The sequence below is a fragment of the Dama dama genome, chromosome 13, assembly GCF_033118175.1.
Source record: "Dama dama isolate Ldn47 chromosome 13, ASM3311817v1, whole genome shotgun sequence".
In the NCBI taxonomy this organism is placed as follows: domain Eukaryota; kingdom Metazoa; phylum Chordata; class Mammalia; order Artiodactyla; family Cervidae; genus Dama; species Dama dama.
The window spans coordinates 25,160,791-25,174,249 of NC_083693.1; the positions used below are offsets into that span (position 1 = coordinate 25,160,791).

Consider the following 13,459-nt stretch of genomic DNA (forward strand, 5'->3'; position numbering starts at 1 on the left):
CTCCCGAGGTGACCCTAATAGCACTTCATGCTGTCTCCACGGGCTCCCTGGTTGGTTAGATGTGCCATTCTTGACACAGTGCTTGGCCGGTCAGTGACGTGCAGTCTTCTGAGGCGTTAAATTTACATGCACACACACACCCATACACACATGAACACACACGCGCGAGTGCGCACGCCTGCATACACACATGTGAATCTTTGGAGAAAGTATCAAAATGCTTCCATGAAACTTGGTCCTGAATTGACTGTTGTGTACATATATTTTATTTATGTAAATACATATAAAATATATAGTGGGATATCGTTTGAAAATTATGAACAAATGAAATAATAACCACAAATTAATATCTATTTAGTTAGACAAATCTCTAGCAGGGATGATCTTACAGAAGCCACCCAAACTGCGATTGTTTTCAAAAAACATTCAGGGTAGGCAGAGGATTCTGTCTTTACTTGCTGATTAATTTCTGACATGTCCTATTTATTGATGAGGTTTAACTAACACCATCTGTTTGTGTTGAGCAGAGCAGACATTCCTTTGATACAAGAGTGCATGTCTCTCTATCAAAAATCTGTGAATTATGTAAAATAAAGGAGCTTCTGAATCTAGGTTGCCTGCCCCAGTTTGATCTGCTCCTGAGAATGGGTGACCTTCTCTGAAAGTTCCCCTTCAGACAGAGAGGTAGATATTTATTCATTCACATAGGAACTGTTTGTTGAATGCTCAGTAAGCCCAAGAACCTATAGGAAAGCCCAAGTAAACATATCTCATGGTCCAGGAGATTTGTACCGCAGCTTTCCAGAAAATGGTGGTAATCAGAGTGTGGGTAACTTAAGTGTGGTAGGAGGGCTAGCACAGTTCTGATAGAGTCGGAGGAAGGACAGACCAGTGTTTTGATGAGGTGTTCAGTGGAGGCATCGGGCCGTGATGGCATTTGAAGGCGTCTTCTGACCGGTGTTGCTTCCGTGGGGAGGAGCGCGAGGGAAGGAGCATGGGCTCGGAGGCAGGTGTCAGTGTCTCACCTGAGCACGTGGGCGAGTCTTCCGGGGGCAGTGAGGGGAGAGGCCCTCGAGGCTGGCGTGGTCCTCAGCTTTCCTCCCAGAGTCGCCTCCGAGAGCCCCGTGCTCTCTGTCCTAGCGGTCACTGGTGTTCTGGCCGTCTGGAGGGGGACTGTTCAGGGACATTTTAAGTTCAGTCCAAATTGGGCACTTGGGGATTGGCCAGGAAAAACATCTATAAATATCTGTCTTTTTCTTCTTTCCCTTACCCTCACATGAAGAGACTTTTTTCTTTTTTTTTTCCCCCAAGGCTAACTCTTCCATCTGGGTTCCCAGTTCTGTCTTGACCTTAAAGTTTACAGAACCGCTTCTCCCTAAGACTGCTCGGCATTCAGGTTCAGATACTGAGGGGTTCCTTTAGTCTTAGCTTCCAGGGCAGCTCCACAGCTTCTCCACTTAGCAGAGGAATGAAAGCCTTTTTCCCCTCTGGTTTCCCATCTCATGGTACAGAATATTTTCAGAGGGAATCTGTGATCTGAATCAAAGCAGAAGTGTTGTGTTCTTTCAGCTATAACTTGAGTCAGGATGTTCCATTACATGCTTTTTTCTTATATGCACCCTTCTGTTGTTATTGTTGTTCACTTGCTATGTTGTGTCTGACCCTTTGTGACCCTCTGAACTGTAGCATACCAGACTCCTCTCTCCTTCATTGTCTCCTGCAGTTTACCCAAACTCATGTCCGTTGAGTCGGTGATGCCAACCAGCCATCTCGTCCTCTCTCTCTGCCTTCTCCTCTGCCCTCAATCTTTCCCAGCATCAGGGTCTTTTCCAGTGAGACTCTTCTTTGCACCAGGTGGCCAAAGTATTGGAGCTTCAGCTTCAGCATCAGTCCTTCCAGTGAATACTCAGGGTTGATTTCCCTTAGAATTGACTGATTTGATCTTGTTGCCATCCAGGGGTCTCTCCAGAGTCTTCTCCAGCACTACAATTTGAAGGCATCAATTGTAAGCTGACTTAGATACCTCCTTATAAAATAAGGCAAAGATGTAATGATAATAAAAATAAAACTATCATAGCAACTAATACTTACATAGTATTCATGCCACAGGCGTGAATATACAAAATACTATGTGTATTCTTTTTTTTTACTGTATGTCTTTTTATTATTTTTATCTCCCATCAGCAGTTAACACTACTTTTCTTCTTGGAGGGTTTTTCTCTTTTCCCTTTGTTTTGTCTTTTTCAACAGTTGATATAAAAAGCAAGTTAGACTTCTCCATTTTTTTGGAAGGCGTGACTGTACTGTGTGTTTGCTTGGGAGGGCCAAGGGACATTGTCCATGGGAAGCTGAGTCACTTTTTGGCTCGTCTGACTGGCTCTGCTGGAGCTGTTCTTCATTCTGTGAAGTGAAAAATAAGAATAAGTCGAGTGATTTCCTAAAGTGACACGTTTTCATTTTATGTGGGATTCAAATTTTTCCTAAAGGTATGATTATTTTGAGCACCAGTTTTCATGTCTGGCCAAGACTTTTATCCTTTAAGTCTAAAAACTCTTCCAGACAGCTCACCTTCTGTGTGTGTTAACATTGACCAAGACCTTTTCTCTCATTTACTGACTAAATCTGGTCAGCCTTTTGAAAGTCTTAGGATTATGATTGCGGCAGGAAACGGATGTATAATCAGTTTCTCCTCTAGCCCTTGGATGTCTAGGACTGGTTTTGGCGCCCTGGGAGAGATTTAAGAAGTATTCAGTTGCCCTCAGCATTCTGCTTAGAGAGCAGCATGCAGCCGCAAGGAAGAACACAGGATGAAACTCGTAACACCAGTGTGGTGGCCCAAGGACACCATGGTTCACAGCACAGAGTTCTAAGGAGAGTTAGAGTTGGCAGAGAGCATGACTGTTAATAGAAATGTGGGAAGGTAGGGAATTACAGAAACCACAGTTGTCCTGAGAACCAGGGTCACTGAAGTAGGAAGAACCCCCACATCCTAGATGTGGAACCTTGAGAGACCAACTGTTTACATCTTGAGGACCGACAGTAAACAAGGCTGGATAAGGATCATGGCGTGGTGTCCCCACAGGCAGGAGACTTGATGAGGCTAGAGACTCGTACAGATTTTCTGAGTTACAGCACAGATTGTGCCGCTTCCATGCTGTAACATCTCCGGTGGCTCCTTGTTGCCTCTGAACAGCATCCGACTCTTCAGCAGGGCATTGCATGCTTCTGTAATCTAGGCTGTGGACGCTTGTCCAGACCAGTGTCACAGCAGTGTCTTGAGTCCGATGCAGGTAACGGACGCCTTGCCAGTCCTCGGTCATACCTGCCTCACATCAGCATTTGTACCTTCGATCTCTGTCTGCATCGGGGTTGCCTGCCTCCTCCCTCCCTTCTTCTGTCTTTCTGTCCCTTCATGTTAAACCACCACCTTCTTGAAACTTTTCTACCTGGTCAGCTCAGGCAGAGCTCCTTACTCCTTGGTGAAACCCTGCATTTCATCTGTACTACCCAAGCTTCCTCATGTGTACATTTCATGCCGTGGTCCCTGGTTTGTTTCTTTAAGGTCCCAAAAGTGTCTCATCCATCTTGACATCTCTCATGACAGCTCACAGAGCCCTGTAACTTCAGCCGATACTCAGGTATTGTCGAACAGATAAGTAATTTTGGCTGATATCAGCTAGTCGGCCACTCGTTGGCCGTGACACGCTGGTGATGACATCATCCCTTGGGAAATTATGGCCTGCAGTTGTCAGCGCTGTCTCCCTGACCTCATTGCCTTTGTTTTGTAGAATGAGGTCTGTTCTTATTTTCCCAGATGATCGTATGGAAAGGGAGTCTCAGTTGCGGGCCGTCCCTTCTGTTTCCGCTTCCTTGCCAGGCGCTGTCCGCCCTGCTCCCTCCTCAAGCTGGGACCTTTGTGTCTGTTCCTGACCAAGACGTAGCACGTGCCCTCAAGGCTTCTCCTCCGGTCTCTGACACGGTCTCTTGCACAGAACCGAAATAACGGGCGTGGAACTCACTTCGTGTCAGCGGTTCTTTTTCTCTGCTCATGCTTCGTTTCCTTCTCAGAACAGTTTCTATGCACTAAAGTGTTTATTCCCAGGTCAGCCATCCTGTAGCAGCCATTCTTTAAGGATTCACTAAGGCACTTTGAAGGATAAGATGTCTCGGGAGAAAACCGGAAGAAGCGGAGTGTATGGCAGAGCTTAAATTTTCCCCTGTGAAATGGTAGAAATTCAAAAGAAATTGCAGCTGAGCCTTCCTCACTCCACTACGGCCCCAGAACTGGCTCTCCCCAGCCAGGGTCCACGGAGCATTCACACAGCAAAACCCAGCTCTCTCCCGACCTGACTTTGCCGCAGCATCAGGCTCTGTTCACCACTCTCGCTGTCTGGCTCCTCGAGTCACGTCTCTGTGTTGATTTCCGTCATCATTGTGCCCATCCTAGCCGCTCTCCCGAGTCCCAGGCACAGCCGCTCAAGTTCCATCGGAAGGCAGGTGAGCTTGTGGTAGCCTGGGAGTCCTCTGTTCGGGCATTTCTCACACACATTGTTTTTACTATTTAATGTCCATCTGGTTCTCTCTATTATATTCTCGGCACCAGACCTAGGTCTTCAGTGAATATTTGCCTCATGATTGAACTCATTTCAAAAAGCTTGTTGAAGATTCAGGACAGTGACTCGTGAGACGTTGTAGCAATCACAACAGTATTCTTCCATGTAAAATTTCTGGGTTGTTTAACTGGTTTTTGATACTAAACTTGCCATTTTTGACATCCGTAGCAGTCTAGGTTTTTACAACACTGATATATTTTAACTCCGCATTCTTTGGGACACTTTGAAAATTCTAAAAAAATTAAATGTTTACAAAATACCTAGTACACTTTAAAGAGGAAAATATGTAAAGTAGGGTTTACAGTAAAATCACGTGATCATAGTATGAAAGAGACCTGTTTTGATACGTCCAGCAGAGAGGTGTGGGAAGTGACTGACTCGACCACAAGCTGGTATCCGTCCAGCAGTGTGGCGTGTGTGTTGAGAAGAAAGGCAGTTTGATCCCAGTCGTCCCGGTGTCCTCAGCACCAGAGGGTTTTTGTCTTGGTGTTCACATCACGTGAGGGACACTCACTAACTGAAGGGCCCTCAGTCGGGTACCCGTGGCACGGGGAACAGCTGTGGGAACCACGAGCCAGAGGAGAAGCTCTGAGGAGGGTGGTGAGCCATGATGAGTATCTTCAGATGCTCGTTGAAAAGCTGCCGTAAGAAGTAACTAACGCTTGTTCCCAAGAGGAAAACTGACAACAGTACCGCCGCTCATTCTGAAGGAGACCTGGAGACCAGTTGTCAGTAAGACTCTTCGTCTCTGTATTGGATGTGTGAGTTCTGATTTTTGTGACAATAACATAGTGAGAAGCTATTAAAAAAAACTAAATGTCAAGTATTAAAATGATGGCAAAGAAGTTGAGTGCATTTAGTGTAATAACACACTTTTTCTACCAGTACTTTATAAAATTAGAAACCATTTGTCATTTTTATTGAAAAAATAGTCTTTTTCTGTCCTTTTTCGTTTCTATAAAATCAGATGTAAGAATGCCAATGATTAAAAAAAAGAATGCCAGTGATAAGAGACGAGAAGTGAGTTCTAGTTTTGTTTCCTGAAATTTTGACTTATGTTTTCTCGCTGAGAGTTCTTTCTTCCAGTTTAGGGGATTACTCAAGACAAAATAAGATGCATATAGAAAGAAAGATTTCTCAAATTGGATTTAATGCAGACTCATTAGTTGTGTGACCTCGTTGTTGTTTAGTTGCTAAGTTGTGTCCCACTCTTTGCGACCCCATGGACTTTAGTTCACCAGGCTCCTCTGTCCCTGAGATTGATGCTCCAGGCAAGAATACTAGAGTGGGTTGCCATTTCCTTCTCCAGAGGATCTTCCTGACCCAGGGATCAAACCTGCGTCTCCTGCATTGGCAGGTGGATTTTTTACTACTGAGGCACCAGGGAAGCCCAGGTGACCTGATAAACCGACTAAAGCTCCATGGTACTTTTCTGCATCTGTAAAGTGGACAGAGACATTTCACACTTTAGCTTTTTATGAAGAATAAACGAAATGGTACATGTGGGTGCACCTGGCCTACAGGAAGCACTCAGTAAATGTTATGAATAAATCTTGCCCCCAGAAGACCTGTCCTAGAGGTTACATTATCCTATCACCACTTTTCCAGATGAAATCTGATCTGGCTGTCTGCCTTTCTTCCCTCCTTCCTTTTCTATCATCAAGCGGCTGGTAATTTTACTAAAATTTAACATTTGTGTGCCTGTTCCCTGAGACCTGTTTCCTGTGAGGCGCACAGGTTGGTGAAGGGATGTTTTTAAAGCTCTGTCTTACTCTCTTCCATCTTAATTGCTTCTTGCCACTGCCATCAGCTGGCTAGCGTTCAGGTTTCTTCTTGGGAAAGGCGAGAAAGGACTAAAGCAGAGGTACTGCCAGTGGAACTGCTGGTCGGCTGGTGGCTGCCCTCTAGGTCTTCCATTCCCCTTTACTCTTTGAACCTCCCTGCAGCCTCCAGAGCCGGGCGTGGAAGAAACGCCGGGGAGGGGGCCTCGGGCCTCACTCTCCTGGGTCAGCAGCACCTGATCAAACACCTAAACTGAAATGGAAAAGGAAATCCTCTGTGGGCGCAGTGCAGTTGCTGTGAATCCTTCTCGTCTTCCCTCAAATGCTCAGGTATTTTAAATGAAGCAGATTTAGTTTCAACAGACGAGTTGCTCAAGTGGAGGCTGTTGATAATAAAAAAAAAAACCAGTATAAATATTTTATCTGGATTTTAGTAAATTTTGCCACCAACAAGTTTGTAGCTCTTGATGACTGTTTTTAACTTAATGAAATCATAGATTAGTGAAAATTGATGACTCTGCTAGTCGTTTCCTTCCTTTTCATTTCATGTGAAAAGTGGAGGTGGAAAATATAATTATGCAAGAATACACTATATGTTTTCTACAACAGGTTTTGAGAGAACTTCTCAATTCCTTTTTCTTTCTCCACTGCACCCACATCCTATGAGTTATATGGCAAGTGATAAAGATTTGTTAGTCTCAGGCTGACCATATCAGACCAAAAAGGAACTTCAGATATGACACAGTGTCCAGCCCTTCTCACTCCCCAGTTCTGGAAACCCAAGAGTCAGTCTGATTATCCCAGGGTGCTCAGTGAGATGTGACAAACCTAGGGATGGAAAGAACGTTTGATTTTCACCTTCTGCTCCTTGCAGAGACGAAATTGATCATTGGTGTGTCTTCGAGCCAGTGACATGCTACTGCTGTATGTTCAGACTTTGAGGTTACAAAACAAATGTTTCAGTGGCAGTAGACACCCCACCCTCGGACCACAGTGCTCACTGGCCTTTGTGTTCTGTTTGGGTCTTCAGTACACCCACTAGATGGTGTCCTGTCTCAGAAACTTTGCTATAGGGCTTCAGGTAGGGTTCTGCCCTCACTAAAAAGCACCCAAATAGCACTGACCCATAAGAACGCTTAAATAATTTGGATAAGGTGTTAGATAAATATTGAGGGAAAATTTAACTCATGAACAGAAACGCTGTAGTTAAAATAAAATTCAAAAAAATATTTTTATACTTTATTTTCTGGAATCTTTAATAAGATACATCAGGCCTGTGGTATGAACAGACTTTTAGCACTGGTTGCTTGTATTGAAGAATGTAGGCCTCTTTGTTTGAGTTTGAGTAAGATCCAGAAGTTGTTGATGGACAGGGAAGCCTGGTGTGCTGCAGTCCATGTGGCCACAAAGAGTCGGACACCACTGAGCGACTGAACTGAACTGAGGCCTCCTTGTTGTGGCTGGAATGTGGAGTGGAGGGCACAGAGAGAAGGGAGATGTAAGTAATCTTGTGAATAATTACTCTTGTGAAAAGAGGTTGTAAATAATAAACATATTTTACTCTTTAAGTTCCCAAAATTAAAGGAAAAGAGACATATCCTCAAAACGAAGCTTCATAGGTCTCAGCTTTGGTTTGGATATAAAATGATTGGTTTCTGAGTTTCAAAATCCTAACAGAATAACTGCTCAGCAGTTCCAGATGTTTTTGATAAAAACTTGGAATTGTCAGATCAACAGCGAAAGCGCAGGACCACAGACTTTGTCTTCTGTGGCGAGTATCGAACAGATCCAGAGGGACAGCAAAGCAGACTCATGTTCCCCACCCAGGGCATGTGTTCCCTACCCAGAGGATTTGTTCTCCAAGAAGGAACAGAACACGCAATTACAGTTCCAAATCCTCTTAACATGTTTATGTGTACCGAACAACTAGGAAGTCTCAATTTCCAGCCTGCAGCGCAAAGCCAGCATCTCAGCAGAAATTCAAAAAACTGTCTCAAAACCATAACCTGGGCCATTTCAGACAGTTGTATTACTGTGAAACATTTCTTTTAAACTTCTCGAAGACAGAGATTTTGTTTTTTTGTTTCTTTTGTTTGCCTTTGTTGCAAGGCAGTTTAAGTGCAGATAACGCCGAATGTGGAGTATCTGTTCAATCAGTGTAGATTATCTGAATTGAAGTCAGTAGTTAGACAAGACTGGGAATAGAAAGGCTGTATGGTGATTAAAGCATCTATGATCCCTAGGGAGAAGCCTGGGAACCTTGGAAGCAGGAAACATTTGATTCTAATTAAAACAGAAGGGAGCGGCAGTGGGGAATAAACCATGTTGAGGACAGAGGGGAGGCGGCTCTGTCTTTCTGTGGGGGAGGAGGGAGAGTTCTGAGTGACAGCTTGGTGAAAGTTCATACAGAAAAGATAATAAACCATCCATTTTTCCCTGCACCAAAACCTAAAGGATCTTTCCATTCGTGTCCTAGACCACATAGTTTTCAAAGTCGTCGTAAGTCGCCGGCCAGGTTCCCACCCTTTGGGTAAGCCTGAGTTAGAATTTTATTTACCGCTTTATACTCTCTCTCCAATCGTCTGTTTTCCATCGTCACTCTCATGAAAAGCAACATCTGGTTCAGTGTCCGCGTTGGTAGCGTCACAGTGCGATGCTCGCTGTGGGCGTATGGGGAAGGGGAGGGCCGGTCCACCCCACCCCGCGGATGAAACCGGGACGGACGGGCTGGAGGCTTTGAGCTGGCTGAGCCACAGCTGCCGCGTGTCCGGGGGAGCAGGGAGGTGCGTCCTAGTGGGGTTCGCTGCCTCACTCTCCTCTGAGCTGGTCAGCCACTTGACGGCCTGGCCAGAGGACATGGTGACTCACCGGCCCATCTCTGCCTCTTTTATTGCTCCTGGAAAGCCTCCCCATCAGCTCTCTTGGTGACACTGATGGAAACTTCAGTATTAAATCTCTTCTCCTCTGGCTTGTGGCGTTGGACCCCCCTCACCCACACTGGCAAGGCCAAGCCAAGGACTCCTCCTGTGGCCCCTTGAGGGGAACGTCCGCAGCCTGACGCTCCTGGAAGGAGAACATCCTTTCAGTTTTTCCATCTCCACTCTCCCCCCACCCCACCCCCTGTGTCGTCCTCAGTTCTTTCTCTTCTTTCCCCCCCAAATTGTTTCTGACACCAGCGAGAAGACGAATTCTGGAGCGGGTCTGCCCCTGACGATGATGGCTAGGGTGGGGCGGGAGAGCTCCCGGGTGGCAAGAGAGCGGGCTTGTGGAGCGATGGAGCCCCACGCGGGCTCAGTCACGGGAGCGGGAGAAGTCCCCGCCAGGGGCTCCTCTTGGTCCCACGCAGTGCGGCTGACACCGATTCCTTCTCCTCCTCTCCTCTTCAGGCGTCTTCAAAGCACTGCTCCTCCCTGCCCACTCCTCATCACTCCCTCCCTCTCCGCAAAAACATAAAGAGAGAAAAACCTAACTGACCTCTTGATCTCTAAGCCTTGCCTGCCACTTCCGTAAGCCCTTGTGGATCCTGAGACTTGTCCCCGGAAGTCTCAGGCTAGCATTTTTCTCACGTTAAATCACTGGTTTGCATCTGGCAGGGCGCTGCAGCGCGCGCCCGGGGTAGTGGCCGCGTCCCTGACTTTGTGGGACCGAGACGCTTGTGGCGCTCGCCTGCGGTGTGCAGGATGGCAGCCCCCCGCCCTGTCCCCACGCCGCCCCGACCTCAGCCCGGGGCGCGTCTGGGGTGCCCCACAGAGCCTTTTTCATGGGAAGCAGCGTGAGAGGAGGAGGAGGAGGAAGCCGGCGGGAAAAGGAAGCCTTGTTTTTCTCCTCTTCGTCTGGGGATGAATCATGTTCCCAGCACCGCCTTTAGGTTTTCAAGCCTCGGAGGTTGCTGGTGCTGAGGAAAGGGCCAGCAGTGACGTTCCTGAGGGAGGGAGGGAGGGAGGGAAGAGGGGCCCGCGCCCCAAAAGGGAGGGAGCACGGGGGAGGAGTGGTCTTTTTTTTTCCTTCCTGCTTTCACTCCGCTGTCATTAGATCTTTTCAACTGAAATCAGAACCAAGCCCTACTGCCTGGCGGGCAAGAGGCTGACTAGAGACTCTTTCTCTGAACAGAATCTCAGAATTTCAGCCTGCCTGCTTGCTTTTTTTTTTTTTTTTTTTGCTGTGAAGGAAATACTGCTTTTCCTTGCTTTTGTGTTTTTAAGCAAGAAGAGGTGTTCATGAGAAAATTTTGTCCCGCCATCCCTGCGAAGTAGAGCTGTCTTCTCTTCTCCTCTGCTTGTCTTTTCCCAACAAGGTACATACTGGATTTTTCCTTGCCTGTTCTGGGCTGTTCCCCGCCACGTGCGTCGGCCGGCATGCATAGCCCGTTAAGCCTTCATTTTTCTCCTGGAGTTATCGCCCGTGATGGAAACAGTCTGTGCTTCTCTCTCCGTCGAGATCTGACTAAAGTATAGCATCAAGGGGCATTTACTGTGGATACTGCGAGTTGTGCGTGCATCACCCCGGGGCTCAGGCACTGCCAGGAAGTTCTCCATCCCATGAGGGACTTGGGCTTCTGTGTGGTTTGACCCCCTCGAGGTTTTCTTCATAGAGGAGTCCAGACGGCAGAAACCCCGGCCAGCTCCCCGCGAGAGGTTCAGACCTGGGGGCTTGCAGGCGCACCCTGACCCCCACCCCAGGTTACAGTGGGTCCCTCCTGCATCTCGTGTCCTCTCTTCTGCGTTTGGACAAAATGTATGAACGGCACAAGAGGCGCTACAGCCTGTGCGACATCTCCAAGGTGGACAGGACCGTGGACGTGGTACTGCTGAAGGTAAGGGGCCTCGCCGCAGCCTCTTTCTGGCTCTGTATCCAACAGCTGGGTCCCTGGCCACCCTGTATTGGGAGAAAAGCTGAGAGGTGTATATGTGTGTACGTCTACACTGGGGATTGTGGAGTTGGGTTGGTGATCTTAAGGCTCCTAGCAGAATATCTGACCAGAAACAATGGAGATTTAAGAATCATCAAGTCACTTAGGTTTCAGCGTCATTTTACTTGCTTTAAAATGGATTCTTCTGCCCAAGAGGACCTCCTACTCTTGTAAATCACAAGTGGAGAAGTTCACCATCCGCTGCTCTTTCCCAGAGAGGTCTGTGTCCCTCTGCCCCCATCGTTCCCGCCCCGGGGCCCCCTCTGTAGAGGCATCATTATCTGTCAGTCTCTCCCCTTCTGCCTCTGTCTCCTAGTCTGTCTTTGCCTGACTCTTTTTTTTTTTTTTTTCTCTCGGCTGTTTCTGCTGTCTGTACTCACAACTCTTGGGGGAAAGACAGTACTTATTTCCTTTGGAAAGATCTCCACTCAGTCTGTTTATCAAGGTGGCACAGTGGCCATTTTGGCTTGGTTTGACTGCTTTACAGGTCTCGCCTCTGTCTGTTAATTGCTGTGTTTGTTTTCTCCGGTTAGTGATGCTGGCTGTCTCTGGCAGGATGGGGGCGGGGCCTCTGGACAGCTAATTGCTCACAGAAGGCATCCTTGGGTCTAAAATTAGTAAGAACTCCTCCAGCCATAAGGTGGGAGTCTGGGAATGTTGGATGACTCTGGGAGCACTTTTTGGAAGTTTAGCCATCTTCTGGCAAAGGCAGGGGAAACTGGAAGCCAGCCAAGTGCTTCAGAGTTGCCAGAGAAGCTCAGTACCTGAGCTGACGAGGGTGTGGAGCCGGGGGCATGCAGGCACAGTGGGAATGTATTGACCCGGTCCAGGAGGTAGGGGAGCTCTTGCATTGATTGATCAGTTCAGTTTATTACTTGAGACTCCCTCATTTTTTCCACTGATCCATTGAGGCCAAGCATGGCTCAGAAAGCTAGACACAGATGCCAGTGAACTGGCTGGGTGGCGGGGTTGTGACTGTAGAGAACCGCTGTCTGTCTCTCCATAGCCTCCATCAGCTGGCGCTCTGACTTGCCAGGGCGAGGCTCAGAGCAGTGGGCAACCTGGCATTTTGAACTTGATCCAAGATCTTATTCATCTTATTTCTCTGAAATGTGAGCTCCGCTGTGAAATCACAGTGATGTTTGTTTGTTTTTGTCCTCCTTTGTCTGGAAGAGTATAGCTGTCAGGACCTATACGTGCTTGACTCTTTATGATGTCGGGCTTCCCAGGTGGCGCTAGTGGTGAAGAACCACCTGCCAGTGTAGGAGACGTGAAAGACGAGTGTTCGATCCCTGTGTTGGGAAGATCCTCTGGAGGAGGAGATCGTAACCCACTCAAGTATTCTTGCATGGAGAATCCCATGGACAGAGGAGCCTGGCAGGCTACAGTCTAATGGTCACACAGAGTCGGACATGACTGAGCACTTTGCATGCTTTATGATGTTCCCTGTCTGGGGAAAGAAAGGAAAGAGGGGAGGGAGGATAGAAAATCTCAGTATCACAGGAATGTGGTACATTTAAAACCGTGCTGAAATACGTAATACTCTCCACTCTCACAGGGCATGAAAGCCCTTAGTAGCGGAGCTAACTCAGCACAGGCTTACTGCCTTCGTAGATGCTGTTTTACGGTTTTAACAGAACACTTTTATATACGTTCATTTGAGTCGATTGGTCAGGCAGCAGTGGTCCCCACACCCCTACCCCGGACTCCTTTTCTTAGGAAGAGTTTGAGGCATCTCCTGAGCCCGGCTGAGGAACGTGAAAGACTTGAGTGATGTGATGTGTTTTTGTTTTTTTTTTTTTCCCCCACAAGGCCACAGCACATAAAGGACATAGTTAGTTTTCTTTCTCTTGCTCTCTCTGTTTTTTGGATGTGCCTGTATTTGTATTCTTTTTTCTTTTCTTTTCTTTTTTTTGCACCATACTGCCTTTACATAACCAGAGTTTCAGTAGAAGAAACTTCACTTCTCAGAAAGCAGGCATTTATTACAAATAAGGAAGATGAGGTGGGCAACTTTGGTGCTGATTCTTTGCTTTGAAGACAGAGAAGGTCACGTCACTGGGAGATCTACATGAAAACAGTATTAATGACTTGTTCAGTGTCAGGCGTGGTGCTCTGTCCAAGGGGCACTGGGTCTCCAAAGTTCCTGTATTGCT

The 13,459-nt window shown here is 47.1% G+C and overlaps 1 protein-coding gene and 1 long non-coding RNA gene across 11 annotated transcripts in view; one reads left to right on the forward strand and one right to left on the reverse strand.

Annotated features, from left to right (window-relative positions):
- The window catches only part of AKAP13 (A-kinase anchoring protein 13), a 316,668-nt gene that overhangs the window by 192,930 nt on the left and 110,279 nt on the right, over positions 1-13,459 (forward strand). The window lies entirely within an intron of this gene.
- Positions 4,866-10,299, reverse strand: LOC133067755 (uncharacterized). The gene is made up of 3 exons (XR_009695394.1): positions 9,869-10,299; positions 8,952-9,457; positions 4,866-6,777 (listed from the first exon to the last, which is right to left on the reverse strand). It is a non-coding gene; the product is annotated as an uncharacterized LOC133067755 (long non-coding RNA).